Here is a 14,196-nt window from a genome sequence, read left to right on the forward strand (position 1 = left end):
TCTGGACAGTCAGGACTGCCTGTGTCCAGTTTCTATGTCCACAGTCTGGAAACTGATTCTCTCGTTTCTGGACAGACAGGTTTGCCTATGTCCACTTTTCATGTCCAGACTGTGGTAACTGACCTTCTAGTTCCTGGACAGTCAGGGCTGCCTGTATCCAGTTTCTATGTCCAGACTCTGGTAACTGAGCCTCTCGTTTCTGGACAGTCAGGGCTGCTAATAGCATGTCTGGACAGTCAAGGGCTGCCTGTGTCCAGTTTCTATGTCCAGACACTGGTAACTGATTCTCTCAATTCTGGACAGGCAGGGCTACCTGTGTCCAGCTCCTATTAGCAGTGTTACACCACTGAGCATGTCGTCCCTGGACAGCCATGTTTGCCTGTGTCCAATTTTCTTGTCCAGACTGTGGTAACTGAGCTTTTAGTTTCTGGACAATCAGGGCTGCCTGTGTCCAGTCTTATTTGTCCATACTGTGGAATCTGAGCTTGTCTTGTCTGGACTGTCAGGTCTGCCTGTGTCCAGTTTCTATGTCCAGACTCTGGAAACAGATTCTCTCGTTTCTGGACAGTCAGGGCTGCCTGTGTCCAGTTCCTATGTCCACACTGTGGTAACTGATTCTCTCGTTTCTGGACAGACAGGTTTGCCTGTGTCCAATTTTCTTGTCCAGACTGTGGTAACAGCTTTTAGTTTCTGGACAATCAGGGTTGCCTGTGTCCAGTCATATTTGTCCAGGCTATGGTATCTGAGCTTGTCTTCTCTGGACAGTCAGGTCTGCCTGTGTCCAATTTCTATGTCTAGACTCTGGTAACTGAGGCTCTCGTTTCTGGACAGTCAGGACTTACTGTGTCCAGTTTCTATGTCCACAGTCTGGAAACTGATTCTCTCGTTTCTGGACAGACAGGTTTGCCTGTGTCCACTTTTCATGTCCAGACTCTGGTAACTGAGCCTCTCGTTTCTGGACAGTCAGGGCTGCCTGTGTCCAGTTTCTATCTCCAGACTCTGTTAACTGATTCTCTCGATTCTGGACAGTCAGGGCTGCCTGTGTCCAGTTTCTATGTCCAGACTCTTGTATCTGAGCCTGTCAGTTTTGGACAGTCAGGGCTGCCTGTGTCAAGCTTCTGTTAGCAGTTTTACACAACTGAGCATGTAGTCTCTGGACAGCCAGGTTGGCCTGTGTCCAGTTTCTATGTCCACACTATGGTAACTGAGGCTCTCGTTTCTGGACAGTCAGGGCTGCCTGTGTCCAGTTTCTATTTCCAGACTCTTGTATCTGAGCCTGTCAGTTTTGGACAGTCAGGGCTGCCTGTGTCCAGTATCTTTGTCCACACTGTGGTAATGGAGGCTCTCCTTTCTGGACATTCAGGGCTGCCTGTGTCCAGTTTCTATGTCCAGGCTCTGGAAACTGATTCTCTTGTTTCTGGACAGTCAGGGCTGCCTGCGTCCAATATGTTTTGTCCAGACTGTGGTATCTCAGCCTGTCTTTTCTGGATAGTCAGGGCTGCCTGTGTCCAGTTTCCATGTCCACACTGTGGTAAATGAGCCTCTAATTTCTGGACAGTTAGGGCTGCCTGTGTCCAGTGTTTTTTGCCTAGACTGTGGTATCTTAGCCTGTAATTTTTGGAAAGTCAGGGCTGCCTGTGTCCACTTTCTATATCCACACAGTGGTAACTGAGCCACTCTTTCTGGACAGTCAGGGCTGCCTGTGTCCAGTTTCTATTAGCAGTGTTACACCACTGAGCATGTAGTTTCTGGACAGCCAGGTTTGCCTGTGTCCAGTTTTGTTGTCCACACTGTGGTAACTGAGCCTCTCGTTTCTGGACAGTCAGGGCTGCCTGTGTCCAGTTTCTATGTCCAGAATCCGGAAACTGATTCTCTCGTTTCTGGACAGTCAGGGCTGCCTGTGTCCAGTCTTATTTGTCCAGACATAACTGAGAATGTCCACACTGTGGTAACTGAAAATGTCGTATCTGGACAGTCAGGGATGCCTGTGTCCAGTTTCTGTTCGCAGCACTACACCACTGAGCATGTAGTCTCTGGACAGCCAGGTTTGCTTGTGTCCAGTGTCTTTGTCCACACTGTGGTAACTGAGCCTCTCCTTTCTGGACAGTCAGGGCTGCCTGTGTCCAGTATCTATGTCCATACTCTGGTAACTGATTCTCTAGTTTCTGGACAGTCAGTGCTGCCTTTGTGCAGTGTTTCATGTCCAGACTCTGGTGTCTGAGCCTGTCATTTCTGGACAGCCAGGTCTGCCTGTGTTCAGTTTCTATTAGCAGTGTTACACCACTGAGCATGCCGTCTCTGGACAGACAGGATTGCCTGTGTCCAGTTTACTTGTCCAGACTTTGGTAACTGAGCTTTTAGTTTCTGGACAATCAGGACTGCTTTTGTCCAGTCTTATTTGTCCAGACTGTGGTATCTGAGCTTGACGTTTCTGGACAGTCAGGGCTGCCTGTGTCCAGTTTCTATATCCAGACTCTGGTAACTGATTCTCTCAATTCTGGACAGTCAGGCCTGCCTGTGTCCAGTTTCTATTCGCAGTGTTACACCACTGAGCATGTTGTTTCTGGACAGCCAGGTTTGCCTGTGTCCAGTTTTCTTGTCCACAGTGTGGTAACTGAGCCTCTCGTTTCTGGACAGTCAGGGCTGCCTGTGTCCAGTTTTCTTGTCCACACTGTGGTAACTGAGCCTCTCATTTCTGGATAGTCAGGGCTAACTGTGTCCAGTGTTTTTTGTCCAAACATAACTGAGAATGTCCACACTGTGGTAACTGAGAATGTCGTATCTGGACAGTCAGGGATGCCTGTGTCCAGTTTCTGTTCGCAGCGCTACACCACTGAACATGTAGTCTTTGGACAGCCAGGTTTGCCTCTGTCCAATATCTTTGTCCACACTGTGGTAACCGAGCCTCTCCTTTCTGGACAGTCAAGGCTGCCTGTGTCCAGTTTCTATTAGCAGTGTTACACCACTGAGCATGTAGTTTCTAGACAGCCAGGTTTGCCTGTGTCCAGTTTTGTTGTTCACACTGTGGTAAGTGAGCCTCTTGTTTCTGGACAGTCAGGGCTGCCTGTGTCCAGTTTCTATGTCCAGAATCTGGAAACTGATTCTCTCGTTTCTGGACAGTCAGGGCTGCCTGTGTCCAGTTTTCTTGTCCACACTGTGGTAACTGAGCCTATCGTTTCTGGACAGTCAGGGCTACCTGTGTCCAGTGTTTTTTGTCCAGACATAACTGAGAATGTCATATCTGGACAGTTAGGGATGCCTGTGTCCAGTTTCTGTTCGCAGCGCTACACCACTGAACATGTAGTCTCTGGACAGCCAGGTTTACTGTGTCCAGTAACTTTGTCCACACTGTGGTAACTGATTCTCTCGTTTCTGGACAGTCAGGGCTGCCTGTGTCCAGTTTCTATGTCCACACTGTGGTAACTGATTCTCTCATTTCTGGACAGACAGGTTTGCCTGTGTCCAATTTTCTTGTTCAGACTGTGGTATCTGAGCTTCTCTTCTCTGGACAGTCAGGTCTGCCTGTGTCCAACTTCTATGTCTAGACTCTGGTAACTGAGGCTCTCGTTTCTGGAGAGTCAGGACTGACTGTGTCCAGTTTCTATGTCCACAGTCTGGAAACTGATTCTTTCGTTTCTGGACAGACAGGTTTGCCTGTGTCCACTTTTCATGTCCAGACTGTGGTAACTGAGCCTCTCGTTTCTGGACAGTCAGGGCTGCCTGTGTCCAGTATTATATGTCCAGACTCTGGTAACTGAGCCTCTCGTTTCTGGACAATCAGGGCTGCCTGTGTCCAGTTTCTATGTCCAGACTCTGGTAACTGATTCTCTCGATTCTGGACAGTCAGGGCTGCCTGTGTCCAGTTTCTATGTCCAGACTCTTGTATCTGAGCCTGTCAGTTTTGGACAGTCAGGGCTGCCTGTGTCCAGCTTCTATTAGCAGTGTTACACAACTGAGCATGTAGTCTCTGGACAGCCAGGATTGCCTGTGTCCAGTTTCTATGTCCACACTGTGGTAACTGAGGCTCTCGTTTCTGGACACTCAGGACTGTCTGTGCCCAGTTTCTATCTCCACAATCTGGAAACTGATTCTCCCATTTATGGACAGACAGGTTTGCCTGTGTCCACTTTTCATGTCCAGTCTGGTAACTGACCTTCTAGTTCCTGGACAGTCAGGGCTACCTGTGTCCAGTTTCTATGTCCAGACTCTGGAAACAGATTCTCTCGTTTCTGGACAGTCAGGGCTGCCTGTGTCCAATTTTCTTGTCCAGACTGTGGTAACTGAGCTTTTAGTTTCTGGACAATCAGGGCTGCCTGTGTCCAGTCTTATTTGTCCAGACTGTGGTATCTGAGCTTGTCTTGTCTGGACAGTCAGGTCTGCCTGTGTCCAGTTTCTATGTCTAGACTCTGGTAACTGAGGGTCTCGTTTCTGGACAGTCAGGACTGCCTGTGTCCAGTTTCTATGTCCAGACTCTGGAAACAGATTCTCTCGTTTCTGGACAGTCAGGGCTGCCTGTGTCCAATTTTCTTGTCCAGACTGTGGTAACTGACCTTCTAGTTCCTGGACAGTCTGCCTGTGTCCAGTATTATTTGTCCAGACTCTGGTATCTGAGCCTGTCATTTCTGGACAGCCAGGGCTGCCTGTGTCCAGTTTCTTTGTCCTTATTATGTGTAACACAACGGCCTGAGTAAGGCCAAAGTAGGACCGTTTTATCTCAGACTGGACCCACCGCAAAAGCACCCAAGCAAAACAAGTGCAGTCTATTCACATGGCTCCAAGTCCCTCACACCAGATAACAAAACCCCCAAAAAAGAAACAAAAGTAATTATTCAAATAAAGGTAGATCCTCCTTACCTACCTGTTCTCTCTCTCTCTGTTGATATACCACTATCTAACCACCAACAACCAACAAACCATGAATAACATCCATTTTGAGAGCGCTCTCCATTCACACCACAATACTCACTCATACCTGTTTTAAGTATATGAATGTGTATGAAATTAGGTATGTTTATGTACATGAATATATATGAAATTAGGTAATAGCAGTTACTAGTCAAGCTCTGAGTGTGCACCCTCAGGAACTTATCTAGCAACCGCTCAATGGAAGGTGTATCAATGTTGTATTTTCTGTGCAACCTGTACCCAGTGACAGGCTCCTCTGTCACACTATGCTAATTGAGTCTCTCATTTCTAGACAATCAGGGATGCCTGTGTCCAGTTTCTATGTCCAGTGTTAAACCACTGAGCATGTCGTCTCTGGACAGACAGGTTTACCTGTGTCCAATTTTCTTGTCCAGACTGTGGTAACAGAGCTTCTAATCTCTGGACAATCAGGTCTGCCTGTGTCCAGTCTTATTTGTCCAGACTGTGGTATCTGAGCTTGTCATGTCTGGACAGTCAGGGCTGCCTGTGTCCAGTTTCTATGTCCAGACTCTGGAAACAGATTCTCTCGTTTCTGGACAGTCAGGGCTGCCTGTGTCCAGTTTCTATGTCCACACTGTGGTAACTGATTCTCTCGTTTCTGGACAGACAGGTTTGCCTGTGTCCAATTTTCTTGTCCAGACTGTGGTAACTGAGCTTTTAGTTTCTGGACAATCAGGGTTGCCTGTGTCCAGTCATATTTGTCCAGGCTATGGTATCTGAGCTTGTCTTCTCTGGACAGTCGGGTCTGCCTGTGTCCAATTTCTATGTCTAGACTCTGGTAACTGAGGCTCTCGTTTCTGGACAGTCAGGACTTACTGTGTCAAGTTTCTATGTCCACAGTCTGGAAACTGATTCTCTCGTTTTTGGACAGACAGGTTTGCCTGTGTCCACTTTTCATGTCCAGACTCTGGTAACTGAGCCTCTCGTTTCTGGACAGTCAGGGCTGCCTGTGTCCAGTTTCTATCTCCAGACTCTGGTAACTGATTCTCTCGATTCTGGACAGTCAGGGCTGCCTGTGTCCAGTTTCTATGTCCAGACTCTTGTATCTGAGCCTGTCAGTTTTGGACAGTCAGGGCTGCCTGTGTCCAGCTTCTGTTAGCAGTTTTACACAACTGAGCATGTAGTCTCTGGACAGTCAGGACTGCCTGTGTCCAGTTTCTATCTCCACAATCTGGAAACTGATTCTCTCGTATCTGGACAGACAGGTTTGCCTGTGTCCACTTTTCATGTCCAGACTGTGGTAACTGACCTTCTGGTTCCTGGACAGTCAGGGCTGCCTGTGTCCAGTATTATATGTCCAGACTCTGGTAACTGAGCCTCTCGTTTCTGGACAGTCAGGGCTGCCTGTGTCCAGTTTCTATGTGCAGACTCTTGTATCTGAGCCTGTCAGTTTTGGACAGTCAGGACTGCCTGTGTCCAGTTTCTATGTCTAGACTCTGGTAACTGAGGCTCTCGTTTCTGGACAGTCAGGACTGCCTGTGTCCAGTTTCTATGTCCACAGTCTGGAAACTGATTCTCTCGTATCTGGACAGACAGGTTTGCCTGTGTCCACTTTTCATGTCCAGACTGTGGTAACTGACCTTCTGGTTCCTGGACAGTCAGGGCTGCCTGTGTCCAGTTTCTATGTCCGGACTCTGGATACACATTCTCTCGTTTCTGGACAGTCAGGGCTGCCTGTGTCCAGTTTCTATGTCCACACTGTGGTAACTGATTCTCTTGTTTCTGGACAGACAGGGTTGCCTGTGTCCACTTTTCATGTCCAGACTGTGGTAACTGACCTTCTAGTTACTGGACAGTCAGGGCTGCCTGTGTCCAGTTTCTATGTCCAGACTCTGGAAACAGATTCTCTCATTTCTGGACAGTCAGGGCTGCCTGTGTCCAGTTTCTATGTCCACACTGTGGTAACTGATTCTCTTGTTTCTGGACAGACAGGTTTGCCTGTGTCCAATTTTCTTGTCCAGACTGTGGTAACTGAGCTTTTAGTTTCTGGACAATCAGGGCTGCCTGTGTCCAGTCTTATTTGTCCAGACTGTGGTATCTGAGCTTGTCTTGTCTGGACAGTCAGGTCTGCCTGTGTCCAGTTTCTATGTCTAGACTCTGGTAACTGAGGCTCTCGTTTCTGGACAGTCAGGACTGCCTGTGTCCAGTTTCTATGTCCACAGTCTGGAAACTGATTCTCTCGTTTCTGGACAGACAGGTTTGCCTATGTCCACTTTTCATGTCCAGACTGTGGTAACTGACCTTCTAGTTCCTGGACAGTCAGGGCTGCCTGTATCCAGTTTCTATGTCCAGACTCTGGTAACTGATTCTCTCGATTCAGGACAGTCAGGGCTGCCTCTGTCCAGTATTATATGTCCAGACTCTGGTAACTGAGCCTCTCGTTTCTGGACAGTCAGGGCTGCTAATAGCATGTCTGGACAGTCAGGGCTGCCTGTGTCCAGTTTCTATGTCCAGACACTGGTAACTGATTCTCTCAATTCTGGACAGGCAGGGCTACCTGTGTCCAGCTCCTATTAGCAGTGTTACACCACTGAGCATGTCGTCCCTGGACAGCCATGTTTGCCTGTGTCCAATTTTCTTGTCCAGACTGTGGTAACTGAGCTTTTAGTTTCTGGACAATCAGGGCTGCCTGTGTCCAGTCTTATTTGTCCATACTGTGGAATCTGAGCTTGTCTTGTCTGGACTGTCAGGTCTGCCTGTGTCCAGTTTCTATGTCCAGACTCTGGAAACAGATTCTCTCGTTTCTGGACAGTCAGGGCTGCCTGTGTCCAGTTTCTATGTCCACACTGTGGTAACTGATTCTCTCGTTTCTGGACAGACAGGTTTGCCTGTGTCCAATTTTCTTGTCCAGACTGTGGTAACAGCTTTTAGTTTCTGGACAATCAGGGTTGCCTGTGTCCAGTCATATTTGTCCAGGCTATGGTATCTGAGCTTGTCTTCTCTGGACAGTCAGGTCTGCCTGTGTCCAATTTCTATGTCTAGACTCTGGTAACTGAGGCTCTCGTTTCTGGACAGTCAGGACTTACTGTGTCCAGTTTCTATGTCCACAGTCTGGAAACTGATTCTCTCGTTTCTGGACAGACAGGTTTGCCTGTGTCCACTTTTCATGTCCAGACTCTGGTAACTGAGCCTCTCGTTTCTGGACAGTCAGGGCTGCCTGTGTCCAGTTTCTATCTCCAGACTCTGTTAACTGATTCTCTCGATTCTGGACAGTCAGGGCTGCCTGTGTCCAGTTTCTATGTCCAGACTCTTGTATCTGAGCCTGTCAGTTTTGGACAGTCAGGGCTGCCTGTGTCAAGCTTCTGTTAGCAGTTTTACACAACTGAGCATGTAGTCTCTGGACAGCCAGGTTGGCCTGTGTCCAGTTTCTATGTCCACACTATGGTAACTGAGGCTCTCGTTTCTGGACAGTCAGGACTGCCTGTGTCCAGTTTCTATCTCCACAATCTGGAAACTGATTCTCTCGTATCTGGACAGACAGGTTTGCCTGTGTCCACTTTTCATGTCCAGACTGTGGTAACTGACCTTCTGGTTCCTGGACAGTCAGGGCTGCCTGTGTCCAGTTTCTGTGTCCACACTGTGGTAACTGATTCTCTTGTTTCTGGACAGACAGGTTTGCCTGTGTCCAATATTCTTGTCCAGACTGTGGTAACTGAGCTTTTAGTTTCTGGACAATAAGGGCTTCCTGTGTCCAGTCTTATTTGTACAGACAGTGGTATCTGAGCTTGTCTTGTCTGGACAGTCAGGTCTGCCTGTGTTCAGTTTCTATGTCTAGACTCTGGTAACTGAGGCTCTCGTTTCTGGACAGTCAGGACTGCCTGTGTCCAGTTTCTATGTCCAGACTCTGGTAACTGATTCTCTCGATTCAGGACAGTCAGGGCTGCCTGTGTCCAGTATTATATGTCCAGACTCTGGTAACTGAGCCTCTAGTTTCTGGACAGTCAGGGCTGCCTGTGTCCAGTATTATTTGTCCAGACTGTGGTAACTGAGTCTCTCGTTTCTGGACAGTCAGGGCTGCCTGTGTCCAGTTTCTATGTCCAGACTCTAGTAACTGATTCTCTCGATTCAGGACAGTCAGGGCTGCCTGTGTCCAGTATTATATGTCCAGACTCTGGTAACTGAGCCTCTCATTTCCGGACAGTCAGGGCTGCCTGTGTCCAGTTTCTATCTCCAAACTCTGGTAACTGATTCTCTCGATTCTGGACAGTCAGGGCTGCCTGTGTCCAGTTTCTATGTCCAGACTCTTGTATCTGAGCCTGTCAGTTTTGGACAGTCAGGGCTGCCTGTGTCAAGCTTCTGTTAGCAGTTTTACACAACTGAGCATGTAGTCTCTGGACAGCCAGGTTGGCCTGTGTCCAGTTTCTATGTCCACACTATGGTAACTGAGGCTCTCGTTTCTGGACAGTCAGGACTGCCTGTGTCCAGTTTCTATCTCCACAATCTGGAAACTGATTCTCTCGTATCTGGACAGACAGGTTTGCCTGTGTCCACTTTTCATGTCCAGACTGTGGTAACTGACCTTCTGGTTCCTGGACAGTCAGGGCTGCCTGTGTCCAGTTTCTGTGTCCACACTGTGGTAACTGATTCTCTTGTTTCTGGACAGACAGGTTTGCCTGTGTCCAATATTCTTGTCCAGACTGTGGTAACTGAGCTTTTAGTTTCTGGACAATAAGGGCTTCCTGTGTCCAGTCTTATTTGTACAGACAGTGGTATCTGAGCTTGTCTTGTCTGGACAGTCAGGTCTGCCTGTGTTCAGTTTCTATGTCTAGACTCTGGTAACTGAGGCTCTCGTTTCTGGACAGTCAGGACTGCCTGTGTCCAGTTTCTATGTCCAGACTCTGGTAACTGATTCTCTCGATTCAGGACAGTCAGGGCTGCCTGTGTCCAGTATTATATGTCCAGACTCTGGTAACTGAGCCTCTAGTTTCTGGACAGTCAGGGCTGCCTGTGTCCAGTATTATTTGTCCAGACTGTGGTAACTGAGTCTCTCGTTTCTGGACAGTCAGGGCTGCCTGTGTCCAGTTTCTATGTCCAGACTCTAGTAACTGATTCTCTCGATTCAGGACAGTCAGGGCTGCCTGTGTCCAGTATTATATGTCCAGACTCTGGTAACTGAGCCTCTCATTTCCGGACAGTCAGGGCTGCCTGTGTCCAGTTTCTATCTCCAAACTCTGGTAACTGATTCTCTCGATTCTGGACAGTCAGGGCTGCCTGTGTCCAGTTTCTATGTCCAGACTCTTGTATCTGAGCCTGTCAGTTTTGGACAATCAGGGCTGCCTGTGTCCAGCTTCTGTTAGCAGTGTTACACAACTGAGCATGTAGTCTCTGGACAGCCAGGTTTGCCTGTGTCCAGTTTCTATGTCCACACTGTGGTAACTGAGGCTCTCGTTTCTGGACAGTCAGGACTGCCTGTGTCCAGTTTCTATCTCCACAATCTGGAAACTGATTCTCTCGTTTCTGGACAGACAGGTTTGCCTGTGTCCACTTTTCATGTACAGCCTGTGGTAACTGACCTTCTAGTTCCTGGACAGTCAGGGCTGCCTGTGTCCAGTTTCTATCTCCAGACTCTGGAAACAGATTCTCTCGTTTCTGGACAGTCAGTGCTGCCTGTGTCCAGTTTCTATGTCCACACTGTGGTAACTGATTCTCTCGTTTCTGGACAGACAGGTTTGCCTGTGTCCAATTTTCTTGTCCAGACTGTGGTAACTGAGCTTTTAGTTTCTGGACAATCAGGGTTGCCTGTGTCCACTTTTCATATCCAGACTGTGGTAACTGAGCCTCTCGATTCTGGACAGTAAGGGCTGCCTGTGTCCAGTTTCTATGTCCAGACTCTTGTATCTGAGCCTGTCAGTTTTGGACAGTCAGGGCTGCCTGTGTCCAGCTTCTGTTAGCAGTGTTACACAACTGAGCATGTAGTCTCTGGACAGCCAGGTTTGCCTGTGTCCAGTTTCTATGTCCACACTATGGTAACTGAGGCTCTCGTTTCTGGACAGTCAGGACTGCCTGTGTCCAGTTTCTATCTCCACAATCTGGAAACTGATTCTCTCGTATCTGGACAGACAGGTTTGCCTGTGTCCACTTTTCATGTCCAGACTGTGGTAACTGACCTTCTGGTTCCTGGACAGTCAGGGCTGCCTGTGTCCAGTATTATATGTCCAGACTGTGGTAACTGACCTTCTGGTTCCTGGACAGTCAGGGCTGCCTGTGTCCAGTTTCTGTGTCCACACTGTGGTAACTGATTCTCTTGTTTCTGGACAGACAGGTTTGCCTGTGTCCAATATTCTTGTCCAGACTGTGGTAACTGAGCTTTTAGTTTCTGGACAATTAGGGCTTCCTGTGTCCAGTCTTATTTGTACAGACAGTGGTATCTGAGCTTGTCTTGTCTGGACAGTCAGGTCTGCCTGTGTTCAGTTTCTATGTCTAGACTCTGGTAACTGAGGCTCTCGTTTCTGGACAGTCAGGACTGCCTGTGTCCAGTTTCTATGTCCAGACTCTAGTAACTGATTCTCTCGATTCAGGACAGTCAGGGCTGCCTGTGTCCAGTATTATATGTCCAGACTCTGGTAACTGAGCCTCTCATTTCCGGACAGTCAGGGCTGCCTGTGTCCAGTTTCTATCTCCAGACTCTGGTAACTGATTCTCTCGATTCTGGACAGTCAGGGCTGCCTGTGTCCAGTTTCTATGTCCAGACTCTTGTATCTGAGCCTGTCAGTTTTGGACAATCAGGGCTGCCTGTGTCCAGCTTCTGTTAGCAGTGTTACACAACTGAGCATGTAGTCTCTGGACAGCCAGGTTTGCCTGTGTCCAGTTTCTATGTCCACACTGTGGTAACTGAGGCTCTCGTTTCTGGACAGTCAGAACTGCCTGTGTCCAGTTTCTATCTCCACAATCTGGAAACTGATTCTCTCGTTTCTGGACAGACAGGTTTGCCTGTGTCCACTTTTCATGTACAGACTGTGGTAACTGACCTTCTGGTTCCTGGACAGTCAGGGCTGCCTGTGTCCAGTTTCTATCTCCAGACTCTGGAAACAGATTCTCTCGTTTCTGGACAGTCAGTGCTGCCTGTGTCCAGTTTCTATGTCCACACTGTGGTAACTGATTCTCTCGTTTCTGGACAGACAGGTTTGCCTGTGTCCAATTTTCTTGTCCAGACTGTGGTAACTGAGCTTTTAGTTTCTGGACAATCAGGGTTGCCTGTGTCCACTTTTCATATCCAGACTGTGGTAACTGAGCCTCTCGATTCTGGACAGTAAGGGCTGCCTGTGTCCAGTTTCTATGTCCAGACTCTTGTATCTGAGCCTGTCAGTTTTGGACAGTCAGGGCTGCCTGTGTCCAGCTTCTGTTAGCAGTGTTACACAACTGAGCATGTAGTCTCTGGACAGCCAGGTTTGCCTGTGTCCAGTTTCTATGTCCACACTATGGTAACTGAGGCTCTCGTTTCTGGACAGTCAGGACTGCCTGTGTCCAGTTTCTATCTCCACAATCTGGAAACTGATTCTCTCGTATCTGGACAGACAGGTTTGCCTGTGTCCACTTTTCATGTCCAGACTGTGGTAACTGACCTTCTGGTTCCTGGACAGTCAGGGCTGCCTGTGTCCAGTATTATATGTCCAGACTGTGGTAACTGACCTTCTGGTTCCTGGACAGTCAGGGCTGCCTGTGTCCAGTTTCTATGTCCGGACTCTGGAAACACATTCTCTCGTTTCTGGACAGTCAGGGCTGCCTGTGTCCAGTTTCTATGTCCACACTGTGGTAACTGATTCTCTTGTTTCTGGACAGACAGGTTTGCCTATGTCCACTTTTCATGTCCAGACTGTGGTAACTGACCTTCTAGTTCCTGGACAGTCAGGGCTGCCTGTGTCCAGTTTCTATGTCCAGACTCTGGAAACAGATTCTCTCATTTCTGGACAGTCAGGGCTGCCTGTGTCCAGTTTCTATGTCCAGACTGTGGTAACTGACCTTCTAGTTCCTGGACAGTCAGGGCTGCCTGTGTCCAGTTTCTATGTCCAGACTCTGGTAACTGATTCTCTCGATTCAGGACAGTCAGGGCTGCCTCTGTCCAGTATTATATGTCCAGACTCTGGTAACTGAGCCTCTCGTTTCTGGACAGTCAGGGCTGCCTGTGTCCAGTTTCTATGTCCAGACTCTGGTAACTGATTCTCTCGATTCTGGACAGTCAGGGCTGCCTGTGTCTAGTTTCTATGTCCAGACTCTTGTATCTGAGCCTGTCAGTTTTGGACAGTCAGGGCTGCCTGTGTCCAGCTTCTGTTAGCAGTGTTACACATCTGAGCATGTAGTCTCTGGACAGCCAGGTTTGCCTGTGTCCAGTTTCTATGTCCACACTGTGGTAACTGAGGCTCTCGTTTCTGGACAGTCAGGACTGCCTGTGTCCAGTTTCTATGTCCACAGTCTGGAAACTGATTCTTTCGTTTCTGGACAGACAGGTTTGCCTTTGTCCACTTTTCATGTCCAGACTGTGGTAACTGACCTTCTAGTTCCTGGACAGTCTGCCTGTGTCCAGTATTATTTGTCCAGACTCTGGTATCTGAGCCTGTCATTTTTGGACAGTCAGGGCTGCCTGTGTCCAGTGTTTTTTGTCCACACTGTGGTATCTGAGCCTTTTCATTTCTGGACAGCCAGGGCTGCCTGTGTCCAGTTTCTTTGTCCTTATTATGTGTAACACAACGGCCTGAGCAAGGCCAAAGCAGGTCTGTTTTATCTCATAAGGGCTCCGCCGCAAAAGCACCCAAGCAAAACAAGTGCAGTCTATTCACATGGCTCCAAGTCCCTTACACCAGATAACAAAACCCCCAAAAAAGAAACAAAAGTAATTATTCAAATAAAGGTAGATCCTCCTTACCTACCTGTTCTCTCTCTCTCTGTTGATATACCACTATCTAACCACCAACAACCAACAAACCATGAATAACATCCATTTTGAGAGCGCTCTCCATTCACACCACAATACTCACTCATACCTGTTTTAAGTATATGAATGTGTATGAAATTAGGTATGTTTATGTACATGAATATATATGAAATTAGGTAATAGCAGTTACTAGTCAAGCTCTGAGTGTGCACCCTCAGGAACTTATCTAGCAACCGCTCAATGGAAGGTGTATCAATGTTGTATTTTCTGTGCTACCTGTACCCAGTGACAGGCTCCTCTGTCACACTATGCTAATTGAGTCTCTCGTTTCTAGACAATCAGGGATGCCTGTGTCCAGTTTCTATGTCCAGTGTTAAACCACTGAGCATGTCGTCTCTGGA

The 14,196-nt window shown here is 48.1% G+C and overlaps 3 long non-coding RNA genes across 3 annotated transcripts in view; 1 reads left to right on the forward strand and 2 right to left on the reverse strand.

Moving 5' to 3' along the window:
- Nucleotides 1-14,196, reverse strand: part of LOC148645222 (uncharacterized) — a 229,465-nt gene that overhangs the window by 198,730 nt on the left and 16,539 nt on the right. The window lies entirely within an intron of this gene.
- The window catches only part of LOC148645227 (uncharacterized), a 197,263-nt gene that overhangs the window by 169,146 nt on the left and 13,921 nt on the right, over nucleotides 1-14,196 (forward strand). The window lies entirely within an intron of this gene.
- On the reverse strand, nucleotides 1,188-5,604 carry LOC148645236 (uncharacterized). Its single transcript, XR_015928331.1, has 2 exons — nucleotides 3,197-5,604; nucleotides 1,188-3,130 (listed from the first exon to the last, which is right to left on the reverse strand). It is a non-coding gene; the product is annotated as an uncharacterized LOC148645236 (long non-coding RNA).

The sequence above is a fragment of the Lepisosteus platostomus genome, chromosome 19 (genome assembly GCF_059453375.1).
Source record: "Lepisosteus platostomus isolate fLepPlt1 chromosome 19, fLepPlt1.hap1, whole genome shotgun sequence".
Classification (NCBI taxonomy): domain Eukaryota; kingdom Metazoa; phylum Chordata; class Actinopteri; order Semionotiformes; family Lepisosteidae; genus Lepisosteus; species Lepisosteus platostomus.